This window comes from Hippopotamus amphibius, chromosome 4 (assembly GCF_030028045.1).
Source record: "Hippopotamus amphibius kiboko isolate mHipAmp2 chromosome 4, mHipAmp2.hap2, whole genome shotgun sequence".
In the NCBI taxonomy this organism is placed as follows: domain Eukaryota; kingdom Metazoa; phylum Chordata; class Mammalia; order Artiodactyla; family Hippopotamidae; genus Hippopotamus; species Hippopotamus amphibius.
Window position 1 is genome coordinate 159,479,650 of NC_080189.1, and position 24,286 is coordinate 159,503,935.

The 24,286-nt window shown below is 50.0% G+C and overlaps 1 protein-coding gene across 1 annotated transcript in view; it reads right to left on the reverse strand.

Annotated features, from left to right (window-relative positions):
• MIDEAS (mitotic deacetylase associated SANT domain protein) overlaps nucleotides 1-23,358 on the reverse strand; it is a 64,669-nt gene extending 41,311 nt beyond the window's left edge. Inside the window, exon 1 of the mRNA XM_057730871.1 lies at nucleotides 23,226-23,358. The gene's annotated coding sequence lies outside the window, so the exon portion shown is untranslated. The remainder of the gene's footprint in view (nucleotides 1-23,225) is intronic.
• Nucleotides 23,359-24,286: the final 928 nt, after the last annotated feature.

The following is a 24,286-nucleotide window of genomic DNA, read 5'->3' on the forward strand; positions in this document are numbered from 1 at the left end:
AACTGGTCCCAGCCCCTGTAAAAGACTCATGTCTCGATTACTTAGGTGTGAAAAGCTCCTCGGTTTAATTCTAGCAACTGAGGCCAGAGTCGGGCAGCTTTTCACTGCATGCCTCTATTTCCTCTATCTTCCCTACCATCCTCTGATGGCTCCTCAACTGGCAGGAAGATGGGAAACATTTCTGCTACTCAGGAGGTTCTTGCTGGCCCCCACATACAATGCGGCTCCAGGGCCAGGAGAAAGTCCTGGGGGAAGGGAGCCCTTTTTTCCTGGTTCCTTTCGTTTGTTTTGGTTTCTTGTTTTTCCCGAGGAGATGGGTCAGAAGATTTCTCTTTGAAGGAAAAACCACGGAAGAATACACTGTGTCCTGGCAGCTGCTTTTCCCCTGTGGCCAGTCCTGAGAAGCAGGTGCATCCCTTGCTTTCTCAAGCGGAAGGGGAGGGGCGGCAGAGTGTGATTCTCACCATCCCTCCGTGCCTGCAGGGCAAGGACCTTCCCCATCACACCCCTCCTCCTGCCCCCAGTGGATGACAGAGATAACACTGATACCTTCTGCCTAGAAACCTTCAAAACCCCACACTTGCTTCTAAGGGGCATGACCTTCCTGTCCTCTTCCACCCCCTCACTGGCAAGAGCACCTGTGTGCATCTGGAGCTCACACTACCCCGGAGGAAAAGGGCTTATTTGCACCATGGTATGACAGACATGTCACAGTAATGAGAACTTAAGCCTCATCTGCAAAATAATTATGCCAGGGGACTAGACCGGATGACCTTTTAAAATTCCTTCATAAACGTTTAAAATCCATGATTCTGTGATTGTAAAAAATGAATGGAGGAGCCAGGGAAACCACCTTCCAACAAAGAAAAGCCCAGGCTCTCGGATTTAGCATCTTCTCTGACAGTATTGTTCCTGACAATTCTCAAAGCATGTCCCCACACAGCCTGCTTAACTACCCAGAGTGTGAGAGAGTTTCATCCTGCTCGTTTTATGGATGAGAACATTGAGGTTGAGAGGCTGAGTGACTTGCACAAGATCACAAGGCAAGCCAATAGTTTGTCACCTCTCTGTTCCTCTTCCCATCTCCCCCAGAGGAAGGCAGTGAGCAACTGAGGGACTGGGATGCTCAGTCATGCAGGCCCCCAAGTAGAGGCTGGACTCTCGGGACTCTGTGTAAAGCCTTTTTGTTTTTTCCATTTTTCTGATTTTTTTTCCTTCCCACTGATATCTCATCCAAGTGAGGGAAGCCAAAGCAAAGCCACCTGGTCTCCAGGGCTCACTCCTCTGCAAACCTGCAGCCATCCTGACCTCCCCCTTGAGCCTGGCCCCCCGAGCTGGCCTCAGGCCAGCCCAGAGTGAGCCCCTGCCAAGAGCCAGTGCACATCAGCCCAGGGATGTTCCCCACTGGGGAGCACATTCCTAGAAAAGCCTGCCACCATGGAGCCAGGGCCCAGCCTCCAGGGAACAAGCAGGAGCCACTCCAAAGGGTACTCCTCAGCCTCGTCCCGCCAGGACTTCCTCCCTGCCCCACGCTGGGCTGCTGGGCCAGGCCCAGGAAGTAGCACACGGAGCAGAGACAGGTGGCAGGATGCATGAGGCACAGAAGTTGGTGACCTGGAACAGCCCTGCTCATCCTGGAGCAGCTCATGCTCACAAAGGAAGAGAGGGAGGAGAAGGGGCATGTGCGTGTTTAGGGGAGGAGGGCCCAAGACTGTCCCAGGTGGCCCCTGCCTGGCAGGAGAAGTCTCCCTCCCAAAGGCAGGCAGATGAGGATGTGTAAAGAAACCTGCAGCTCTTCCGGGAAAGCCCTGGAGTTCAGTTTTGCTGCAGATATGACAGTGCAGAATCACTGACATGTGAAGTGAAAGTTTTGGTTTTAGAAGCTCCAGTCCTTCCTACAGGGGCAGCTAAGAAGGGTGTCCTTTGGGGAAGAAAAAAAAGGTGTTCCAGGGACCTTACCCATAGAGTGGGCTTTTCTCCACCAGCAAGCTTCTTTACAAACTGCAGAAAAGAGAGTACAGAGCTCCAGTTCCCAGGGAATGCATCTGCTGAGAAACACTCCCTAGACAGGATTTTGAACTCTGGGTCCAGTGACAGGAGAATATGGCTTTAGAGAGGCTTCTTGGAATGGCATCAGCTCTCTGGACGCGGTTCACAGTGATCCCTCACTGCCCTGAGTGGTCATCAACAGCATCCACTTCTGAGACACCCCGAGACCATGAGGAAGCTTCCAAGGGTGAATTTTGCGGTGTGTGAATTATATCCCAATAAAGCTGGTGTCAAGAGAAAAACAAAAGCTTCCAAGGAGCCAGGTTCTCACCACCCATCCACCTGCCTCTGACTTTCTGCTTCTATCATTCCTGATTTGAAAGAGACGTTTTCTTCACCCCAAACCCCATACCTGCTTTCCATTGTCCTTTCTCTGTCAGGACTTTATATTGAGGCCAGCACACATGGTGTGTTTAAGTGAATAACCAACCTTTACAGGAACGTGGGGAATAGAGGGTACAGATACCTCTGAGTAAATCCCAAGTCCACAATGCTGGGTTCCTTATGTCCCTCGTGTCCCTGCTGTCATTTCCCTTTTCAGAATAAAGGCACTACCTCTAGGACCTCATCACCTACAGTTACAACAGAAGAAAGGCAAGACTGCAGAAAGAACAGGGAACCAGGACTGAGTTTGGGTCCTGCCTAACTAAAGCCAACCCACTGTGTGATCTTAGGAAAGTTGATGCCTTCTTAGAGTCTCGTGTTTTGGGTCCCTAAGAGATGTACTGTAAGTATTTGCTACACAAACAATAAAAGGATGCCTACTTTCTAGGGACTTCGGAGAATTACAAGGAGAAAAAAAAACTGCTTTATAACTGTATCATGCTATATATCTATAAGAGGTTACAATTTTTTTTTTTACTGTTTTATCCTATATCCCCTTCTCCCAAAACTAGCTTCTCCCTTTCAAGAACCTAGTCCAGTCAAGGTTCTTTTTCCTCTGAAAAGACCCCAGGTCCACCCCCATCAGCTTCAGGGTGACCCTCTGCTGGGCTCTGCCCAGAGAGACTCTTTCCAGCACTGACTCAGCGTCCCATCCAGGTGTCTCTCCAAGGCTTCTGCCCAGTCCCTGCTCTTTGTGTCCTTCCCTCCAAGCTTTTCCACTGTGCGCCCCACCCCATGCCAAACAGGGATACTCCTTTGACACCTGTGCCTTCTCTTCACCCCTTTTTGCCACATCCTTTCTGAGGGAGCAGGGAGCTCAAAACCCCAGCTGTGAAGTTACGCCACCATGTACTGAGAAGTCCCCACACTGTCTTCTCTTTTACCCTTGAACACCCAGGGGGCCCTCCGCCTGAGTTCACATTTACCTCACCTGTTCTGGGGCAGGGCCGTGCCCACCACAGCAGCCCACAGCTGTCCTCATCCCGTAGCCCTCCCACCTGCCCCCGCCTCCACCTCCCTCTCTCGCAGGCCTGGGCCAGGTTCTGAGTGCCTTTGTCAAGCCTGACAGGGAGCTTCTGCAGATGTCCCCAGTTGCTGCTGCCACTCTGGGAGAGACGTCTGGCTGGGGATAGGGAGAAGGACAAAACAGGTGTGGCCGCCAGGAAGGGCGGGCCAGCAGGGCCAAGGGGACAGAAACGCCCTTTCTTCACAGAACCAGAGCTGCCAGCTTCCCACAGGTCTCATTTCAGCACAGCCCCACACCCCCTGCAGAAGCAGCCCCAGAGCAGACTCCCTCACAAGCTGTTCTCTGGAGCTCGGCTTCTCTACCTTGTAGCTGTGGGCCGGGAGGAACGGGACCTCCAAGATCCGGTGTATGCACTGGGCATCCTTTAAGCATTATGTTTAAATGAAAACAAATACAAATGATGCATCTTGGACTAGAAGCCAAAACTCATATTCATGGGAATGTACGCGTTAAGAGCACAGGCTGAGACCTGAGTCCAATTCCTGGCTCACACTAGCTTGATGACCTCGAGCAAGTTACCTAACCACTTGGTTTTCTCTTGTGCAAAACGGGGATGATGAGCTTAATATGTATACATGTAGCTGATTCGCTTCATTGTGCAGCAGAAACTAACACAACATCGTCAAGCAATTTATACTGCAACAACAACAAAAAAACACACAAAAAAACAGTGTCTGGTGTACATTGTCTTTCCTAAGTATTGGCTACCATTTTCTCATCTCCTAACTGATGTTCTAGTCTTGCACACTTATCATCACCCACACTGCCATCAGAATGCTCACATCCCTTTCCAATAGCTCCCATCATCTACTGCAAATAGCTGAGACTCTTAGCCAAACTGTTAGGCACTTGCAGTTCTGGAATGATCCAGCTCTGCCCTACTTCTCAGCCCCAGGCCCACGCAGCCAAACAACCTGAAGTTCCCCAAGATGCCTGCTTTCTCCATGTGCTCCTCCTCCCCCCACTTTCATCCACAGGTAAACTCACCATACCCTGGTCCTGACTTGAGCTTAATGGCAGCTCTTCCAGGAAGCCTTCCTTGACTCCTCCAAGCAGAGCACAGCCACTGCAGTGTACACTGCTGCAGCCCTCCCAGATCCCCTTTATCTATCAGGCTGGTAGGCTGCTGCACCGTCCCTCAGCTATTGTGAGTGTTGGCTGCTAAGCACGCACCACTGCCGCCTTCTCCAAGGGAGCCTTTGCTGGGAGAGAGCACTGCAGCCAATGACTGCCTGGGGTGGGGGAAGGAGGGGGGTCAGAGAGGGGTGGGTCCAAAAAGTCAACCCCCCTTGCCTCAAGGTGGGATCAGATCTGTGGTGGTGGAATTCCTATTGCAGGGCTCCCTGTGGGATCTGGCTGAAGCTAGCTCCAGCTGCAAGACATCCTTCCTTGCTTAGCTTCTTTCCCAGCCCAAATCTGCTTCCCTCACTCCCTTCCTCCTGGGAGAACTTCCTAAATCCATCCCAGGCACCCTGAACTGTCTTGGTCTCTGCCCCTAAGGATCAGACCAGCCACTATCTCTACTACCTCCCAAGGCATCCTCGGTTTATCTTGACTCCATCCTCTGCACATTGTTCTACAGCTGCTTCCTGCACCATCTCCCTACTTGGATCAGAGCTTCTGAAGGGCACAGCCTAGATCTTAGTCACTTTGTATCCCTGGCGCTTAAACAGTGCCTGCACATGGTGGGTGCTTAGTAAATGCACAGATAAAATAATATTTGTGAAAATTTGAGGTAAGCAATAAAATGCAACTATTATTATCACTGCTTTTTATCACTATTCTGTTTCTTCCATTCTGAGATGCACATTTCCCCCCATTTTAATATCTCTGAAATCAGGATGCATCTTACAATTAACAGCACATCATGGTTTAATTAGCAGCATTTTCTTTTTCATAGTTTTACATAAAATAACGGTCATTTTATAATCATTGGCTTCTTAGGTTCAATGGTGTATGGTATTATCATTATTTTTGGCCTTGCCACGCAGCTTGTGGGATCTTAGTTCCCCAAACAGGGATTGAGCCCAGGCCCCTCACAGTGAAAGCACCGGGCCCTAACCACTAGACTGCCAGGGAATTCCCCTGTATGGTATTACTGCTACTGCTCACGGCTACTGACACTGGATCTCCTGAGTTCTGGGGACTGCAGGGCAAAATCCACAGAGCTAAATTCCCATTACCTGAGCTCAGTAGCTGTCAGGCCAGCTCTCATAAAGTGACCTGCATTTGCCCAGGGATCGGAAGGACCCCCGTGTCCAGATACCTCTGGAAATTCCCATGAAAGCAGGCCAATGTGATGCGGAACACGTTCTGGATTGGGAGTCAGGAGAGCAATGTTCTAAGCCTAGTTCTTCCTCTAATTTTCTGGATGACCCCACGCAGAACCTATGAGCACATTTACTGAGCGTCTACGAAATGCTTGACATGATGTGAGCCCAATAGGTCCACCCAGCACCCTGAGAGGAAGCCAGTATCCTCATTTTATAGATAAGGAAGCCAAGGTTCAGAAAGGTTAAACAGCGCTTCCAAGGTCAGACAGATGGTATTTGACTGCTGGACTCTCTGAGTCCTCCTCCCTGCTATATGAGGGCCTGTATTTCCCAGAAAAAAACATCAAATAATGAGGGGTCACACATTGGAGGCTCACAAGCCATTCTCATTCCCAGAAACACTGTATTTGCCCCATGGAATGTATTTTATTTTAATTGAATTAAATTTATTTTCAACAGTTATTTAAATCAGGAGATTTAAGCTAAAAATCGGGCTTTCTGGTTTGTCATGAAAAAAAATTGGACACTGGCCACACTGAGCCCTCCTTCTTGGAGGTGGAGCCAAAGTGGCCGTGCAAGGGAAGTGGCGTCGGGAGGGGAACGGGGCTGTGATGGGACGCACAGATTCCAACTTTCCACAGATCCCACCCCTCCCTAGGCCACGGGTCACTGCTGTTTATCATCTCACTTGTGCCACTTTCTTGGGCCCAGCCAGCCTCTGTTACTGAGATCCCCTCAGTTCCCCACAGGCCTTTGAATGGGTGACCCTTACCCCAAATGAACACATGTGCCCTCTGCAGCCCTCACAGCCTGTGGCTCTTCCCAGAATCTCCCAGCGCGGCTTCCCTCCAAGGAGGTCGTTTTATGAACCTATTTCAGAACCACTCAGGCAAGCCCCTGCCTGGCACCTGCCTCCCCTCTGCCTCCATCACAGGGCCCCCATTGTTGGTCCCTCCCACCCTCATCCCCACCCCCACCCAGAAGTCGGTCCCAGCCAGTGCCAGGTCTGCAGGCAGCGGAGGGATTGGCTGAGGCGGTAAACCAGGCAGGTGTGGAGAGGAGTTGGCTCAGGTCAAGGGGCGGGGCTCCACCCAGGGAAGGAGGGAGTGAGGAAGGCAGGACTTTGTATTTCCCAACAGGAAAGGGGTTCAAGAGATAAATGGAAGTGGGGAGCCTCCGCAGTCACAGAAGATGAGCACGGTTTGACACATAAGGAAAGACAAACAGTAAATCATCAGGAGGGAAAATGTACACTCTCAGCAGCAATTTAAGACATGCAAAGTAGAACACAATTAAGGACCCATTATGGCTGGAGTCCGCGTGAAAGTAAGTAAATAAATGAAACAAGAAAGCGGCAGGCAGGGTCATCAGGAAACAGCTGCGCATACACTGCTGTGCCACTATAAACTGTTCAGATCTTTCTAGAATGTGATTTGGCATTGTGTTGCAAGAGTTTAAGACTTGATCAGGTAATTACAGTCAGGGGACCAGATCCCGTGAAAACAACTTAATCACAACAAACTCCACCACAAAGGAGTTTTTATATAAGATGCTCATAGCATCTGTATATAGACCCCCCCCAAATGGAACTCCATTCATATTACAGTATGATGTGGTAACAGAATGAAATATGAAAGGATTGGCACATGGACACCGTCTGATGAAACCATTTGATGAACTCACATTAAGTGACAAAATCAGTACAAAAAATAGTGGAGGTGGGCTTTTAAACTATGTTGAAACTTCCATAGAAACATTACCAGCAATCAGAAGAGAATTCTGAACAACACGAACTGCTAAGGTGTCATGCTTATTCTGTTAAGTTGATCAAGGTGGTTTAAACAATGATGATGATGTAGTAAACGCCTTTGAACAGGTGCCAGGCTCAGGTAGGCCCAGGCCCCCGGCTGAGGAAGGAAGAAGGAATGTAAACTGGGAGAGGAGGGGTTATAGCTGCAGGCAGGGGAAGGGCCCCAGAGCTCCCCTTATCAGGAGGGCTCTGAAAGACACCTCTGCCGAAGAACCAGAGTTACACAAATAAACCCCCACAATTTAACCTCCAAAGTTCCGGGTGCTAACTCTTACTGCTGCATTTGTGCTCTCAATTTTACTAATACCTTATTTCAGCTACTTTGTAGGTGACACCGGGGCTCTTCGCGGGTTAGCCTAGGAACCCAACCACCATTTATAGCATTGTTTCTATGGAAATGGGTTTCAAGCTTCAAGAAATTGAGCTGCTGACAACCCGAGGGCATGCACGTGGTCTCTAAATTAGGGAACCGAGAGGAGCAGTTATTGCTGGGTCCTGGGCTCAGGAAGACAGCATGTCACTTAGATTCCGTGTCAGTTAATACACCACCAGCAATGATCCCGTTGGAGTTGGCTGGCGGTCACTGTAGGGGTGGGGATGGGACCACGGCATATAGGAATGAACACGATAGTCTAGGGAAGCACGTGGACATTCCCCACCCCGCCTCCAAACCCACGCATGAGCCAGCATGTCATGGAAGACATGAAACCGGCCTGAGTACCCTTCGTGAGTATCCAAGCAAGCCCTGCACCCACACGCTCTCCAATTTCTCTCTGACCCTGGCAAACCTCCAGCCACCAGGCCCTATTTCAGTCTGATCGTGGAACAACAAACTCCAAATCTTTGACGGTTCTGGAATGTGGCTTTAGCGGATACAGGCTTGTGATAACCCATCTCTCCACACGTTCTTTTGCGGTGGCTTCTGTGTGAGCAGGCTCCAACCTGCCCGCTCGAGGTCTGCCCAGGGCTCTGCAGCTCCCACCCACCTCGGGACTCCAAGTAACAAGAGGAGTCTCCATTTCCTGCCTTGGACTGTGCTAGTCACAGGGAAGGAATGATCACTGGCCCTCCAAACAGACACTCCACGTGACAAGAAAGTTCCCCACTGAGAAGAAAAGGCTGCACAAGGGGGGAGTGGTGGGTGAGGAGGCCATGCACTAGGTGTCCCAAGGTGCTGAGATGCCAGAGATACAAGGTGGTCAGAAGGCGGTCAGAAGATAGTCAGCTGCTCAGCCAGAGGCCACACCTGCAGCTGCAAGTCCCAGCAGAGCTCACGGCAAGACGGGAGGGGTCAGAGGGCCCCGCCGGCCAAGCCAGAGGCAGACTGGATGAATGTGGGGGGCTCCAGGAGGCTGGGTGAAGGGCAGCTCAAAATTTCAATACTATAATGAATATGTGCAACACTGCAGACACCCAGGACGTGAATCGCCGGGGCTCCACCTGGGTCAGGCAGGGCTGCAGAGGTCCGTTTGCAAAGCGTACCCTCCCCACTGCCTGTGTGAACTGCAGAAGAGAGAATCGGCCTCCCACTGCAGCTGGGCCAGCAGGACCAGGCAGCCTCGAGGTGAGTGGGCGGCTCAGAGCCACAGCCTCGGGGCCACACGTGCTCACTGGGCTGGCTCCCTGGAAACCCAGGTGCGAACAATCACCTGCTGCTCTGAGGCCACTTGGGGGTCTCCTGTACCAGGCAGAGTCCATGCTGGGAGCCCGGAAGCTGTGCGGTTAGCCAGCCTAGGAAGTCAGGCCTCAGGTTACTAAAAGACTCACTTAGCCAATCTGAATTCTCCAGCCCCTGCAGTGCAGGGGGCTGATAAGACAAAGCAGTTCCTTCTTTCAGGTGGTAACAGATGGGAGGCTTGGCGTTCCTCCCTCTGGCCTCCTTCCCACCCAGATCCAAAGGCATTGATACGTTCAGGTCTTTTTAAAAAAAAAGTATATAATATATAATATAAGTAAAATAATATATAAATATATACATGTATATATTATAAGCATAATATATATTAAAGTACACTAATATATAATATAAATGTTATAAAAGTATAATATATTGAAGTGTATTAATGTTATATAAGTATAATATATATTAAAGTATTATATAAAAAAATATATAAAGCAATTTCAAACACACAGATACTTCACTCATAACCACTTCACCTAAATCTTGTATTTACCTGATGCCAATTTATACTATAGCCAATGTAATCAGCTTTTATGAACTCATCAAGTGTATGTGCAATTTTGCCTGTTAAAACAGATGGCACTTTTTCACCAAAATTCTTCAGCATTTTCCCATGAATTAGTATCATCTTCATATTAATTTAACAGTGGCACAATACTCCACTGAGGCCAGGTATCACAAATTATACAGCCACGTGGAACACTCTGGCTGTTTATAGTTTTTTGCTATTTTAAACAATGTCGCTATAAATATCTTTGTGCATATAGCTCTTTTCCTTTCTAGAATTATTTCCTTAGAATAAATTCCCAAGAGTACTACTAATACGTAAAAGGAAATGAACATTTTTTATAGCTTCAAGTTCTACATTTTAAAAATATATTGTTCCGTGTGAGTTACCTGGACTGTGTTCCTCCGAAGTAGTTTCCTCGACACCTCCCGGTCCTACCAAGCAAGGTAGGATTGCGTGGGGAGGGAAGAGGAAGGAGGACAGAGATATGGGTAGGAGGGTGCAGGGCTGAGATGGACAGGAGGAGAGAGCAGGCCCCATGGAGGCAGAAACAAAGGCAGATCCCAAAACAGATCCCTCCCAACACGGGCCAACGCCTCCCTAGCACATCAAACCCACCCCACCACACAAGTTTCCTCTGAACTGATCTTCCAAGGGCCAAGAACAAAAAACACACTTCAACAGGTTCCTAAACGCGATTTTAGAAATACTGTGTGCTTCCAGGATCTGGAAACATATTTTGCAAAAAACAGAGGCCATGCATTCACCAGCGGTCAAGCAGGCCCATGCATGTGTGGGTTCAACTTTGAGAAAGAAGAGAGTCCACCTCACCAGGTATGGTGGGGAAGATGCTCCCCCAGGCTCTCTCTAAGCAGCATGCAGACCCCGGATGACTATTCCACACCAGGAAGGCCCTTGAGACGTAATGCAGGTCCCACAGCAAGGCACCATGAAGACAGCCTGCCAGGCTCCATTCACAGGCCTGGGGAGTTTCTGAGCAGGAAAGAACTGCATGTGGTCAAGTGTCTCATTTTATAGACAGACTGGGACCCCAAGTGCCTCCTTGGGGCTCCTGCTACATCCTGCAGTCATTGTCAGGTGGGTGCTCCTCTTCCTCCTCCAGCAGGAAGAGCCACAACCTGCCCTGACCATCACTTGACTGAACAGGTCTTTCATTTTAGAGCCTCAGCGTCTCCTCTCATGGTGTGCTGACCCGTTCTCCCTAGCTCCTTCTCTGTGCAAAGCCAGCAGACTGTGCCAGGCATGGACACTAAGGGGTCCTCCAAGGGCAGCTGGTGTTAAGCCTTCTTCAGGGGTTGGGCTGATGGGGAGAAAAGTCTCTGCCACCTTTAAACCAGCTCCTCACCACAGATGCCTCCTCAGAGTCCTCCTCAGGGTGAGAGGGACCCAGGTGCTGGGCTCTGCAGCCCTAAATCCCCTTCCCACCCTCACCAGGGTCTCCCTCAGGCTCAGAGAAACAGCAACGCCACCGAGGCCACGGCTCCACCAGCGGGCGCAAAGCGAGGCTGTCAGTTCACCAACCACACGTAGCCCCTGACCTAGGCCAGGTCCTGGGCCTGCCCCCTGTGCCCTCACATCCCCTCTGGCCCCCCTTCCAGTCCCATCACAGGACACCTACTGTGTGCCAGGCGTGGTGCTAGGCCAGGGAGGGGCCAGGCACACCTGCAGCTGGTGCCAGCATCCTCCCAGGGGGAAGCCTGACTGCAGAAGTGCTAAGCTGCTGGCTCAGGAAGGCGGCAAGGAAGCAGGTGACTTCTGGCCGGTTCTGCGGGCTTCCGCCAGGAAAAGGGCAGGGAGGACGTGCTAGGCAGGGGGAACAAGGCACAAAGCGCAGAGGCACGGAGGAGCGCTGAGAAGCAGAGACACCCTAAAGGGCGGTGCCAGGGAAGGGGCAGCGGCAGGAGAGGAGGTAGAGAGGGGGCCTGGGGCCCCCAAGGCCTCATGTGCCTTTCTGAGGAATGTGAGGTTCCTCCTGCAGGACTTGGGTAGCCCTCAAAGGTTTTCAAGAGGGGAGACGTGATCAAAGCTGTGTTTTAGTAAAATAACTCGGATCCTTCAAAGACTTCTTTTCTGCTTCAACGTTGTTTTCGACACGATTCCATTTCATCTGGACAAAAATGGGCAAATCAATACAAATTGTGCCAGAGCCAACACTGGCCAGGAACATTCCTACTCCGTCCCTCCCAGGGGTCACCCTGACCCCACACGGGTGAGCAGGCCTCAGCCTGGAATCACCTCCAGTCCGCGGTGCAGGAACTCAGCCCTTGGCACACCCAGCTTGGTGGAGACCTCAGCTCCCCACTAATAGGCACCAGTGGAAAAGACTCTTGAAACGTTGGCAGCCACCACAGCCATGAGCCCAGAAGTTCAAAACTGCATCTTTCTCTTTAAAGCAAATTAATTCCTTCGTCTAAGATTATTGGAGCTGAACGGCCAAGATTTCAGTCAAGGTGCTTTTACTTCAAAGAGCTACAACCAGAGGATCTGAGGGCAAGAAGGAAGCCTGCACACACCTAACACACACGTTCTCGTCTGGATGAGGAAACTAGGCAGCGCTGCAACTGGCGATGCTGACAGCCCCAGGCAGGTGAAGCCCTAGCTCCTTTAGCTCAGGAACATCTCCACCAGGGGGACATCTTTAGAACGTGAAAAGAGTCCTGTCACTTTGGACAACTTGGGCACCAAGCCTGAAGCCAACCTCCAGTCAAAAGCAAGGTAGCACCTCCCAAACGCTTCATGGCCCTGTGGGTCTTGCCCAACTGCAGAGGAGAAACAGAATTCACATTGTAGCTGCCTGTTAGCCAGAGAGAGCCAAGCCCTTGGCCTCTGTCCTTACAAGGCAGCGCTGAAGTTTTCCAAGTGGAATCAAATGTGCAGGGAGGATCCAGATGCTGGGATGAGCTCTCTTTTCCACTGGAATCATTCAGGGTCCAGAGGAAAAATCCAATTGCTAATGAAATGCTCAGATCTCCAAAGTATATAAGAATCCTAAAGTTTAGCAGGAGGCCAAAGGATTCAGAAAGATGTCCAAAAAAGATTACGATCAAAATGTGGATATTTTCAGTGGCCTAAGGGGGATGCCCCGTCTCCATCTCCCATGTCCAGCACTGTCCAACCATCCCAGTCTGAGGCTAGAATGGGCTCTGGCTTCTCAGACGGACACTAGCCCACCTGGCAAGTGCACTTGTCCCCAGGTTTCAGGAACCCGGCACTGTGAGTCCTTGTGGGAGGGAGGGTTCCACCTGCCACTGGGGAAGCTGTAACCTCCAGAACCTGTGAGAACATGGGCATGTGACCTAAGCTGGCCAACCAGATGCTCAGCCTGGGCCCTGCCTCTGGACTGAGTGACATAAAGAATCGGGGAGAGTTCGAAACTCATTCTGAAGGTGGTGGCAGTATCCAGGTTAGCGGGCAGCAGTGATGCCAGGCCAGTGGCATCATCACCTTGTCTTTAGTTCCAGCGACCCAACTTCCCACAAGTCCTGATTGATTTCTGAGTTTCATCCTCCAGATTGCCAGGACATTCAGTGAGTCACCAGATACCCTTCCAATACACTCTCTTCTCATTAATTTAGCCAGGGTCAGCTGCTGCTGTTTGCAGGCCAAAGACCTAGAGTACCCTAGCATGTCCTTCTACCTCTACATTGACTCCTCTGCCCCCCACCCCACCCTGAGACAATACCTATGCTCAAGCTTCTATCTTTCCCTCTGGGAAAAGAGCCTCATTTAAATACTGACACATTTGAGAGGATCACAGCCACCTAATAATCGCAAATGTGAACAAATAATGTACATGCTGAATATAACAATTCATCCTGCCTCTGGTTCTAACCAGATGCCCTGATTTGGGGCATTAATATCACAAATTATAAGCATTATCACTGCCTTGGACTCTTCCTATTTCCCCATCAGTTCAGGCAAAGGTGGACTTGGAGTCAAGAAACCTGAGTTCTAGAACTTGCACGTGTCACTCCAACCCTGGGGAAGGTGATACCTGCACCATCTATTTCTCAGGGAGGTTAAAACAAGTGAGAAGCCCCCACCCATGGCAAAGCCCCAGGAACATTTTAATTCCTAAGTCAATCATTCTTTTCAGCCCTTTCTTTCTTGATGCCCCCAATGATCAACAGTTGATCAATTTCAATTCAGTGTAACAAAGACTAATGGAAAACTTTCCATGTACCATGTGCTGTACTGGGTGCACAAAATCATGGTCTCTGTCATACAATGCAAAGCTCCCTCCTCCATTGGCATCTATGACATCACAATCTCCTGGTTTTCTTCCTTCCTCACCATCGGTTCCTTCCTGGTCTCCACTGCTGACTTCCCTTACACGGTACCCCTTAAACTGTGATCCCCTTGCCTCCTACTGCATGCTCTCCATGGGTGATGCCATAAGCTCCCCTAGCTCCAACCGTCTTCTGTGTTCTGGTGATTCCCAAGTGTCTGTTCCAGAATGTCTGATAGACAGAGGGGCTCATGGGAGGTAATCGGGTTTGTCTAGAACTTGTCTTGAAGCTGTAGCTGCACAGTAAGTAATCATTTTTACTTAAACAATGTGTTTATTTGGGGTAGCTTGATTAGAGTTTGTGGAGGGGCAATGCCCCCCACGGCCACCTCTTGGGGGATCTCCTGCCCCAGACCTGTATGTCCAACTGCCCACTAGCACTGCTGTCCCGGAGGCCCTGCAGACACCCCCAGCTCAACGTGTACAAAGTTAGACTCATGGTCTCGTCCCTAAAAGCTGCTCCTCCTCCTTTGTTTTAAGCAGAAACCTAAGCAAACACTTCAACTTCTCCTTCATTCTATTCACTGGGTTGGTCCTCAAGGCCTGTCAACCCAATTCCCTCAACACCCACCGCTCTGGCTCAGATTCCTCCCTCTCGCTCCAGGGACCACAGTGACCTCCCGCAATGACCTCCTCACTGGTCTCTTTTCTGCCCATTTTCTCCCATCTCCAGCCAATCCTCCACATCACAGTGAGTGACCTTTAAGAAAGAAAATCTGATCCTCTCTCTCCCTCATACACACACACACACGCACACCCCCACCCACCCCATCAGGCCTTAGTGGTTTCCCACGGCCCTCAGAGTAAGGTCTAAACCTCTGTGCTAACACAAATGGCTGGCCCATGACCTGGCCCCTGCCTGTCCCTTTCTGCATCCCATCCCACAAGGACTCCATCACACCTGCTGCCTGCAGTTCCCGGAGCAGTGTTGTGTCATGCCTCCACTCCAGGCCCTGCCTGAGCTGTTCCCTGTGCCCCAAATGCCCTGACCCCCTTTGCTACCTGGGGGGGCGCCTACACATTTCTCAGGACTTGGCTCAAACCAGCTCCTCCAGAAAGCCACTTATTCATTAATTCCACAGCCTTCACTGAGCACAGGTACCGTACAAGGCACTGGGGCCATCCTAGACCTTTCCTAATGGTCCTCTCTCCTCTGGCCTCGCAGAAGCGACCCGTCCCTCCTCTGAGCCCTGCAGACCCCTGCACACTTTCACATTGACATCCGTGGCACTAATGGCTCCTGCTTTTGTGCGTGTCTATCTCCCTCACAGACCACGAACACCTTGAAGGGGAAGGCTGACTCTTTATCTTTGCATCCCCTGCACCTAGCATAGAGCTAAGCACAAAGTAGGAACTCAATAAATGCACATGGCATGAGTGAATGAAAGAAGGAAGAATGTGGGGGAAAGCACTCTGTAAACCATGACGTGCAGGGTTCCACTGCTACTGCTGTGGCCAGGTTTCTTTTTCTCCATAACTGGGAATTCAGATCCTAAATGCCAGCCGGGTAGGTCAGCACAGCCTCCTTGGAGAAAATCCTGGGCCTTTTGCCATCTCTCGTGCAAGTGGAAGTGGGGATTGGGGAGTGGCTTTGGCTCCTAAGTTGTCTCAAAGCCCATGCTATTGGGAGGCCACAGAGGAAGTGGACACGGAATGTGGTAGATTCCTTGCAGGCCTCTTACAACAGCCTGCAACAGGGAGGCTGGGGAGGGGAGGCAGGAGAAGGGGAAAGAAGGAGAGCAGATGTGGAGGGCTAGGGCCTTTGAGCAGAGAAAAGTGTCTGCTACACATGGCGCTGCCTTCTCCCAGCACCACAGCCATGACAGGTCACCCCAAGCATAAGTACTGCCTCTGCAACCCTGCAGTTAAAGCCCACTCCATGGATCTCCCCATTACACCTTGCTCACCTGTTTGAAGAGCCTCTCTTGCTTAACCTCCTACCGTTATTTCCTAACTTACAAACCTGCCCACTATTCAGTAGTGAGCATAGGCTAAGAGCCCTGAGCCTGCTGCCTGCGGGATATCACAGTATAAGCATCTCAGCATGCTGAGAGAGACGGTAGTCTTTGAACACACACACATTTCATGCTCCAGAGTCCCCAAGTTCAAGCCAACCACTTCATCTGCTGCTCAACCTTGGAAACTGCAGCTTCTTCCAGAACTAGAGGAACAGCCCAAGATGAATTTAAATATCAAGAGCCAGTATGCCTGCCGCCTCCCTGGTGCTCTCCTAAGGGACTTTCAAGGTTAATCTTGACTATACTCTTATTTTTCACTGTACACACTGACTTTAGAAGCTGACCCCCTGAAAATGCAACTCCACCAAACTCCATTCTCTTAGGTGACAGATCCACCCTGAGTCTGTTTTTCCCTCCAGCTGTAACCTATTTCAGAAGCTGACTGCCAGCTTCCTGGAGAGAAGGGGCACGTGGCACCCCGCTTTGCACCCCTGGTTATGCCACATGCAGTGTTGAGAGCACTGTAGCTGTTCTGTAAACGCCCAGCGAGGACAGTCAGCCACGTGTTACCTGGCTGTCCAAGGGCTGCTGAGTCTGTGTCCCCAGGCCTTCCATCACTCCACTCTCTTCTTAAAGACCTCGCTTCCACCCCGGTTTTTGGTTTGGTTTGGTTTGGTTTTTCAAGTTTCTTCTTTTTAAATCTTTGTGTACTGCCTTTAGGAAACTAGAGATGGAACTGTAAACAAAATCCTTAGTTTACAAATAGGCTGGAACTGATGCCTATGATGACTGAGATGGCCAGTGCAGGATGGTGAAAGGAAGTGGAATGTGGGGTTTGTGCTTGACTCTTCCAGGCAGCAGCTGTGCGACCCCAGAGAAGTCACTTATCCTCTCTGAACCTTAGCTAAAAGTGAGTTACTGCAGGTGCCCTTCCCAGCTTTAAATTCTCTGAGATGCTGTTACTGCAGTTATTATAAAACAGAGGCTGGACGATAACAATTCCTGAGGTCCTAAAAGTTATAAAAGGTTCTACAGTTCTAAAAATTGATTATTTTGTGAAAAGGCAGATTCTAGACGATATTGGTTTATTAAGTGCAGTTTACGCATGATTTTTCAGAAACAGTTTTCTAGGTATACCCCAGTTTGACCCCTATATATTTATCAAGAATTTTCAATCAAAAGTGAATTCAACATATTGACTGCAACATTGTATACAATAGCAAGACTGGGAACAACCCAAATACTCTTCAACAGTAGGCTAGTTAAACAAATGATGGCATTTTCATACAGTGGAATACAATTTAGCCAATGGAAAAAATGAGGTGGCTCTATGAGCCCTGATACAGAACAATCTCCAAGACATAAAAAATGAAAAACATGGAATGCAGAATGCTGTGTATAGTATGCCAGCGTTTGTTTATATATTCATAGTTTCTTCTATGTGCAGAAGCTACATCTGGAAGCATAGCTGAAAAATGACAAATTGTACTTGCCTAAGGCAGGGACACTGTTGGACTGAAGAAATGGGGAACATTAGAGGATGGGAAATTTATTTTTTCAAAGGATTATGTTATCAAATTTATCAATATTTTCTTATGAGTTCTGTTTTGTCTCTTTCTTAAGAAGGTTTTCCTTCCCTCAAGGTTAAAATACACATTTATTTTTCTAATTCTATTGCATTTATATATGTATGTATATATCTGCATAGCAATCTGTTGTCTATATTGAAATTATTTTTGAGACTTACTTTACACTGAATAACTTACCTCTTTTGAATTTTGAACTATATGTGTTACCTGTTTTTTAAAAATTGAAGTATAGTTGAGTTACAATATTGTATTAATTTCAGGTCGACAGCATAGTGATTCAGTATTTTTGCAGATTATACTCCATTAAAAGTTATTACAAGATAACAGCTATAATTCCCTGTGCTATGTAATATGTCCCTGTTGCTTATGTACTTTACACATAGTGGCTTGTATTTCTTAATCCCATACCCCTAATTTGTCCTCTCACTCTCCTCTCCCCTTTGGTAACCACCTGCTTGTTTTCTACATCTGTGAGTCTGTTTCTGTTTTGCATATATTCATTTGTATTACTTTTCAGATTACATATATAAGTGGTAGCATACATTATTTGTCTTTCTCTGTCAGTTATTTCATGGAGCATAATATTCTCTAGGTCCATCCATGTTGCTGTAAATGGCAGAATCTCATTCTTTTTTATGGCTGAGTAATATTCCACTGTATGTATATACCACATCGTTATCCATTCATTTGTTGATGGGCATTTGGGTTGTATATTACCTTTTTGAGAAGAAAACTGGGGAAAAAAAGAATCTACCAGGTTTTATTTAAGAAAAAAATTTTTTAAAGGAATCCAGCACATAGGGTGTATTTTATGGCATGTGAATTATATCTCTATTAAAAAAGAAAGAATCTAGTTTATATGGCAAGTTTGAGATTAACAGCGTGAGAACTGGGTGGAGACAACAGAATCCTCCTAGTTAAGCCTGATGTTTGGGTTTAGCCAGGATCTCCCCAAGTTTCATTTTTATAGTTTAACCTAGTTTTATAGGTCAATACCTGTTTGGGCAAATCAAAGCTGTGATCAACCAGGAAGCAATTCTTTGCCTTCCTCACAGGTGTTGCCTTAGCATTGGCCCTACCTCCTTCTATCAGCCTGGTTCCCTTGAAGGACCAGGCTAACCCAGGTAGTGGGTGCTCTCCCCAGAGAGCCAGTGCTCAGACTTAGGACCTCATGGGGCAGGTCAACCAGGCCCAAATCAGGACAAGGAGGAGCCAGTGCTGAAGCTGGACAGACATTGTTCTAGCACCCAAGGGGAAGAAGCGCTGGAAAAGAAGCAGAGTAAGAGGTGCACAGCCAGGAGGCACCAGAGAGAGGCTAACAGGCAGAAGGAGGCAGGGCTGGGTCAATGTTCTGAATAAAGACGGGGAACCATGGTCCTTGGTGCTTGGCACAGGTGTGTGCCTATGCACAGCCAACAACATCTGAAGGTCCCTGCTTCTGCTGTATCCTCCTCCTCATCACCATCACCCTCATCATCAAACATTCCCTGGGAACACCAGGGCTGGGAATTCACAGATACATAAAACAGGGACTTCCAGTTTCATTGAAAAGTGATAATACTGATTCACCCAAAAACACATTTAAGAAGCTAAATGAAGGGTATGATCCGAGCTATGGTCCAAAAGAGAAGATGAAAATCCCTTAGACTAAGGTCCAAGGGTTTCTTCATCAGGGAGCTCCAAGGGATGTTACTGGAGTCCCAGGGAGGGGCCCACAGGGTGGAACAGGGGAAATTCTTAAGGAGGGGAACAGGAACAGGGCTAAAAAGGGGAGCAGGACTGAGCCAAGTGGGAGAGAGTAGAGAGGAGGCATTCCAGACTTTCGGGGAAGCATGAAAGGTAGGAATGCCTGCCACCAGCAGTTTGGACAAACACACAGAGTGGGTCACCAGGTCAGAGCAGAGGGCTAGGGCAGGAGAGCAGTAGAGGCCAGACCCCTGTGTGGGAGGCCCCAACTGCCATCCTAGAAGTCTGATCCTTACTGTGCAGACAGTGGGGAGCCATTGAAGGTTGTTGAGCAGAAGGGTGACCCTTGCAAACAGGCATTTTAAGTGAGATTACAGAGGAGCCCTTTATCCCAGGCTTATTCAAAGACCTGTGTGTATTTCAAGTGGCACTCGAGACGGAAAGTCGTAAAGCACTGCCCTGTGTCATGTAGACGAAAGAAAAAGTGTTCAAGGGTCTCACAAAGAGATGCTTCAGTGAGAATGAGAAATGAAGGGGGGGTACATTTTAAAGAAGGAAACAAATTTGCAGGACAGAACTGCCAGGCATCTGGAAAACAGCAGCACTTTGAGAGTCTGGAATGCCCTCTTTTGGCTGGAGGGGTTCTGCCTCCTTTTTTGGAGGTTAGTTGTGATGTCAAAACACGGGACTGTGGTGTAGGGAGGCAACTGGGAGGAGGCAGATGAACAGAAATATAAATACTGGGCCTGGAGAGCATGAAGTCCTCCACACTAAGACCACCCTCTTGCAGGGGACTTCTCCATCTGCCTCTCTCAGTGGAGCCTCGGAGTTTTTGTCCAAGTTGCTGGGAGCTTCCTAATTATTCAAATAGCTTCTCCACTTAAAACAATAAAATGATTTTTCAAATCTGTCAAGTTTTGATTCAGCGCTTTTTCAATATTGTTCCTACTTGTGCACAGTGAGGCCGTAGGCAGGGCTGCTCTGGGGCCATGACCTGGGCAGTAACTTTAGGCCATAAATCAGCATTTACGTAAGGTGGGAGAGGAAGTCAGGATTAAGTTTCCGGTCTTAAACTGAGCTGTGTACAACTGCAGGGCAAGTTCTGTGAATACACAGGCAAAGCTGAGCAAGCCAGGAGAAGGGCCTGAGTTATGCACAAAAAATCAGCCCGGCTGAACTGATAACATGGGCCGGGACTGCTCAAGGTGGCTCCACAATTCCAGGGGTGGGGGGTCTGAGTCCTTCTTACTGTGGCCTTTGCTAGGGGTCCCTCTCCTCCACTCTCCTGCCCACACTCCCTTGAGGCCCTTTGGGCACTTTTAGACTCTACACGGTCTACATGAACGCAAAGGACTACAGACTCAAAGCTGTCTTTCCTCTGGAGTCAGAAGGAAATGCTCCCCTCCAGACTACTGCTGGGTACCCGCAGGCTCTTACTAAAGCAGCCATGGTCAGATGACACAGCTAACTAGGACCTTGACAGTCAAGTTCAATAAAAACACAAATGTACCCAAAACAAGGGGTTGTGCAACTCACCGGAACGCCTACCTTTGTGGTGTGTTCGCGCTAACCCTCATTCCCCTGTGGCAACTGTGTCTAGAAGTCCCAGACTTTCCAGAAATGTCCTGATTTCACATGCTTTTCCTTGAGTCTCTGGAAGCACACAGGTGTCTGCCAGGGATTATGCCTTAATGTTTTGGTCTGACAAATGGTCACTGTGCCCGTGACACGCTGCTGGCATGAGGTTGCAAAACAGCATTTTCCCTCCAGGTGAAACTCAGTTACTTGCTCGGGGAGAAGGCCAGGCATGGGGAAGCTCTGGTGTGCCGGGCCATCGGTACCTGCCACCAAGTCACACAGTCCCCTCAGCAGGGCTGAGTGCTACCCTGGCAGAGTCTTCCACCTAGGGCTGGGAAAGAGTGGGCTGAGATTTGGCCCGCATGCACCCTGTACGTGTTTCTGACTGTGTTTTAAATCCCTCCACTACAGTGAACCACCTCCGAGGCCCTCAAGGAGAACCTGTTTGCTTTCTTTCCACACTTGAAGGCTTAGTTCCCTTCCTGCAGCACAGCAGCTCAGGAGGTGTGAGGACCCCCACCTGGCCTGTGCAGCAGGACTTGCTCAGGAAGTGGGTGGGAAGGGATCCTCTGGAGAAAATAAACATGAGTCACTCCTCTGCCTCCCCCACCCCAACCCCAGACACTGTCACAGACACACAGTCTCAAAGCCCCAGCACTTTTGCCTTTGCCCAGGATACAATTAAGGAATTAGGACGCACCTACTACGTTTCTGCAGCTGACACTTCAAAGCTCAAAGTCTAGCTCACCAGCACAGTCACACACATCTGACGTGCCCTCTTTGCAACCAGGCCCCAATCCAGCCACCGTGCAATTTTGCTAATTCAAACTGCTTTCCCGTTTAGGGAGTTTGATAGCCATCTCCCATCTCCTTTTCCTGCTGACGTCACCCCACATTTTCTACAGGCACAAATAAGGGTACAGTTCCTGGGATACTTTTCAGTCTGCCTGAGGTGGGAGTGGAAGGCTCCTGCCCTCCCGGGTCCACTTCACTTCTCTGGCGTTTGGCAAATTAACTGAGGTTAAGGGAGAGGCGAGGAAATAAATCACCTAGGTAAGGTGAAAGGCCAAAACGAACGTGGGGACTGCAGCTCAGACCCAGATCTGTCCTGGGCATTTGCAATGCAAATCTGCATTTTGTTCGCTGCCACCGAGGTCTTGCACAATAGCCTGTGTATAAACATCCACGCCAACAATGCCTGACTGTGCAATCACGCTGTAATTACAGGCCGGCAGGAAGCTGCTGCTAGGAACTGCACCGTTCGACCTCCAGACATCCCATGTCGGAGTCTCCACGGCACGGACGTACATTCCTGCACACACCAACGCGTCCCCGCCGCGGCCACTGCTGCTACAGTTGCAGGCTCCAAGCCAGGGAGCCAGGGCGCCACCCGCCCGGCCCGCCAGTCCCAGGTTACTTTGCAGGGGTGTCATAAACTTCCCTGCTGTTTTGTTTCTTGTTTTGTTTTTTTTAAAGAAAAAAAGGAAAAAACAAAACAACAAAACAAAACAAAACAAAAAAACCCACACCAAACCTGCGCCACGAGGCTACCGAGGGCGGCGGGAACCATCATCAAAGCTCCCAAGCACATTCCTGCAGCCCTAGCAGTTTTCGAAAACAGAAAAGAGCGAGATGCCTGAGAGTCCACTGGAAGCGGGTTTTGGAGTTTTATATAGAAAACACTCACATATGTATGTGGGTGTGCTGACAGTTTTTATGGCTAAATTGCAAAGTGTTAGGCCTTAGTGATTACTGTCAGGCTCAGGACGTGGTGTGGGAGGAGGAAGGGTGGTGGAGTCAGAGGGATGTGTTCAAAGGGGATTTAGGGGCAACTCTGGTTTTGCATTTTGGAAATGCGTAGGGTTGTTTTCCCAAACTTCCGAGTTGTTCTGTTCTTCGTCATTGTCCGGCCAAGCAAAGAAGAGTGGGGGGGAAAGCTCCTCTAACTTCCTTCCTGCGACCTCAGCGAGGGCTGAGAAGAGGAAGGAGCACGCTTCCCTGGGAAGCGCCCGGCGGGAATTGGGGGACGGTTGGTGCCCCGCCTGTCGGGATAGGACCAGCCCCGGACGTAGGCCACGGGAAGCCCCTTCCCTGCACCCCGCCGCTCGCCGACGGCGCCTGCAGCGGCCCGGCTGCAGCCTTGGCTGGTTTCAGCCCCGCAGCAAACCGGCGACCGCAGGGGCGCAGCCCGGATCCCGGATCCCGGCCGCCGCGCTCCCTCCCTGCAGCGCCCCCCGCACGCAAGCCCAGCGCCGCCGGCCCGCCCCGGCCCGCCACCTCCCCGCCCGCGCGGCCCAGCCCCGGCCCCGAGACGTTTCCGGGCCCCACGTCGGCGCCCCGGCTGCGGAGGGGGCGCCGGGCCCCGCGGCTCACCTGCGCGCTGGGTCCCGGGGCCGCTCGGAGGGGCGCGGGGCGCGGGGCGCAGGCGAGCACGGCCCGCAGACTCAAACTTTGTTGCTCTCGGGACGGTGCAGTCGTCACTTCCTCGCGGAGCGGGTGGCGCGGCCCGGGCTGTGACCCGGCCGCTCGCGCGGGGGCGCGCCGGGCCCTGCGGCCGCCTGCGCCCCCGGCTCTGCGCGCCCTCGGCTGCAGCGGGAAGCGGGCTGCCGGCCGCGGGCCGCCGAGCCTGCACCCCTCTGGGTGGTTTCCGCGCAGAAGTGCGATGGAGGCTGTTCTCAGGCTGGGAAGATGGTGTTGGCGTGCAGGGACCCAGAGCTGGGGTTCCAGGAAAAACAAAGGATGGGGAAGGAGGAAGAGAAAGTTTCTCAGTTTGGTGTTGAGGCTAGAAGTCATGTTAGAAAGCACAGTGCTCTGTGTTTGTTTTTGCTTTGTTTTTGTTTTGTTTTGGGTTTTTTCACCAAGTAATGCCTAAGCTGGGCCTTAAAACGCACGTCTCCTCTTCCCACATTCCCTCGAAAGATCTGCACACTTGTCCTTCGTCATTTCCACTGATTATAAGGGCGCAGGACGTTCAGCATTTATGACTTCAGGGGGCTATTTCAGCGCCCAAGTTGGGGCTGCAAAATAGTTTCTGTTCTAATCCTCCCCCGCGATTTCCACCTCCTCTTTACACTCAACACACAGATCTTTTTGGGGCCTGCCTGATGCATTCCGTGTTTCGTCACGGACCAAAAGTGACTTGGAGAGTAGGGTGGAGTCCTGACAAAAGGAGCTTCAGGCAGTAGTAATTCTGAAATTTATCGTTGCCCAAAATAAATTTGCTTACCGTATTAAAAACTGCAACAACAAAAAGCCATCTTTTTGGTTTCTGATAAATAGCAACAAAGTAGTTAAACAGCAGTCTTTCAGGAAGAATTCCTGATCCAGTAAAGCTAGAGAGAAAACGGGTTAGCCTTTGCTGTGGTTTAAAAAAAAAAAAGCAGACATTTGAAACTGCAGTGGAGGGCTTTCATAACAGAAACATTAGCTTCATT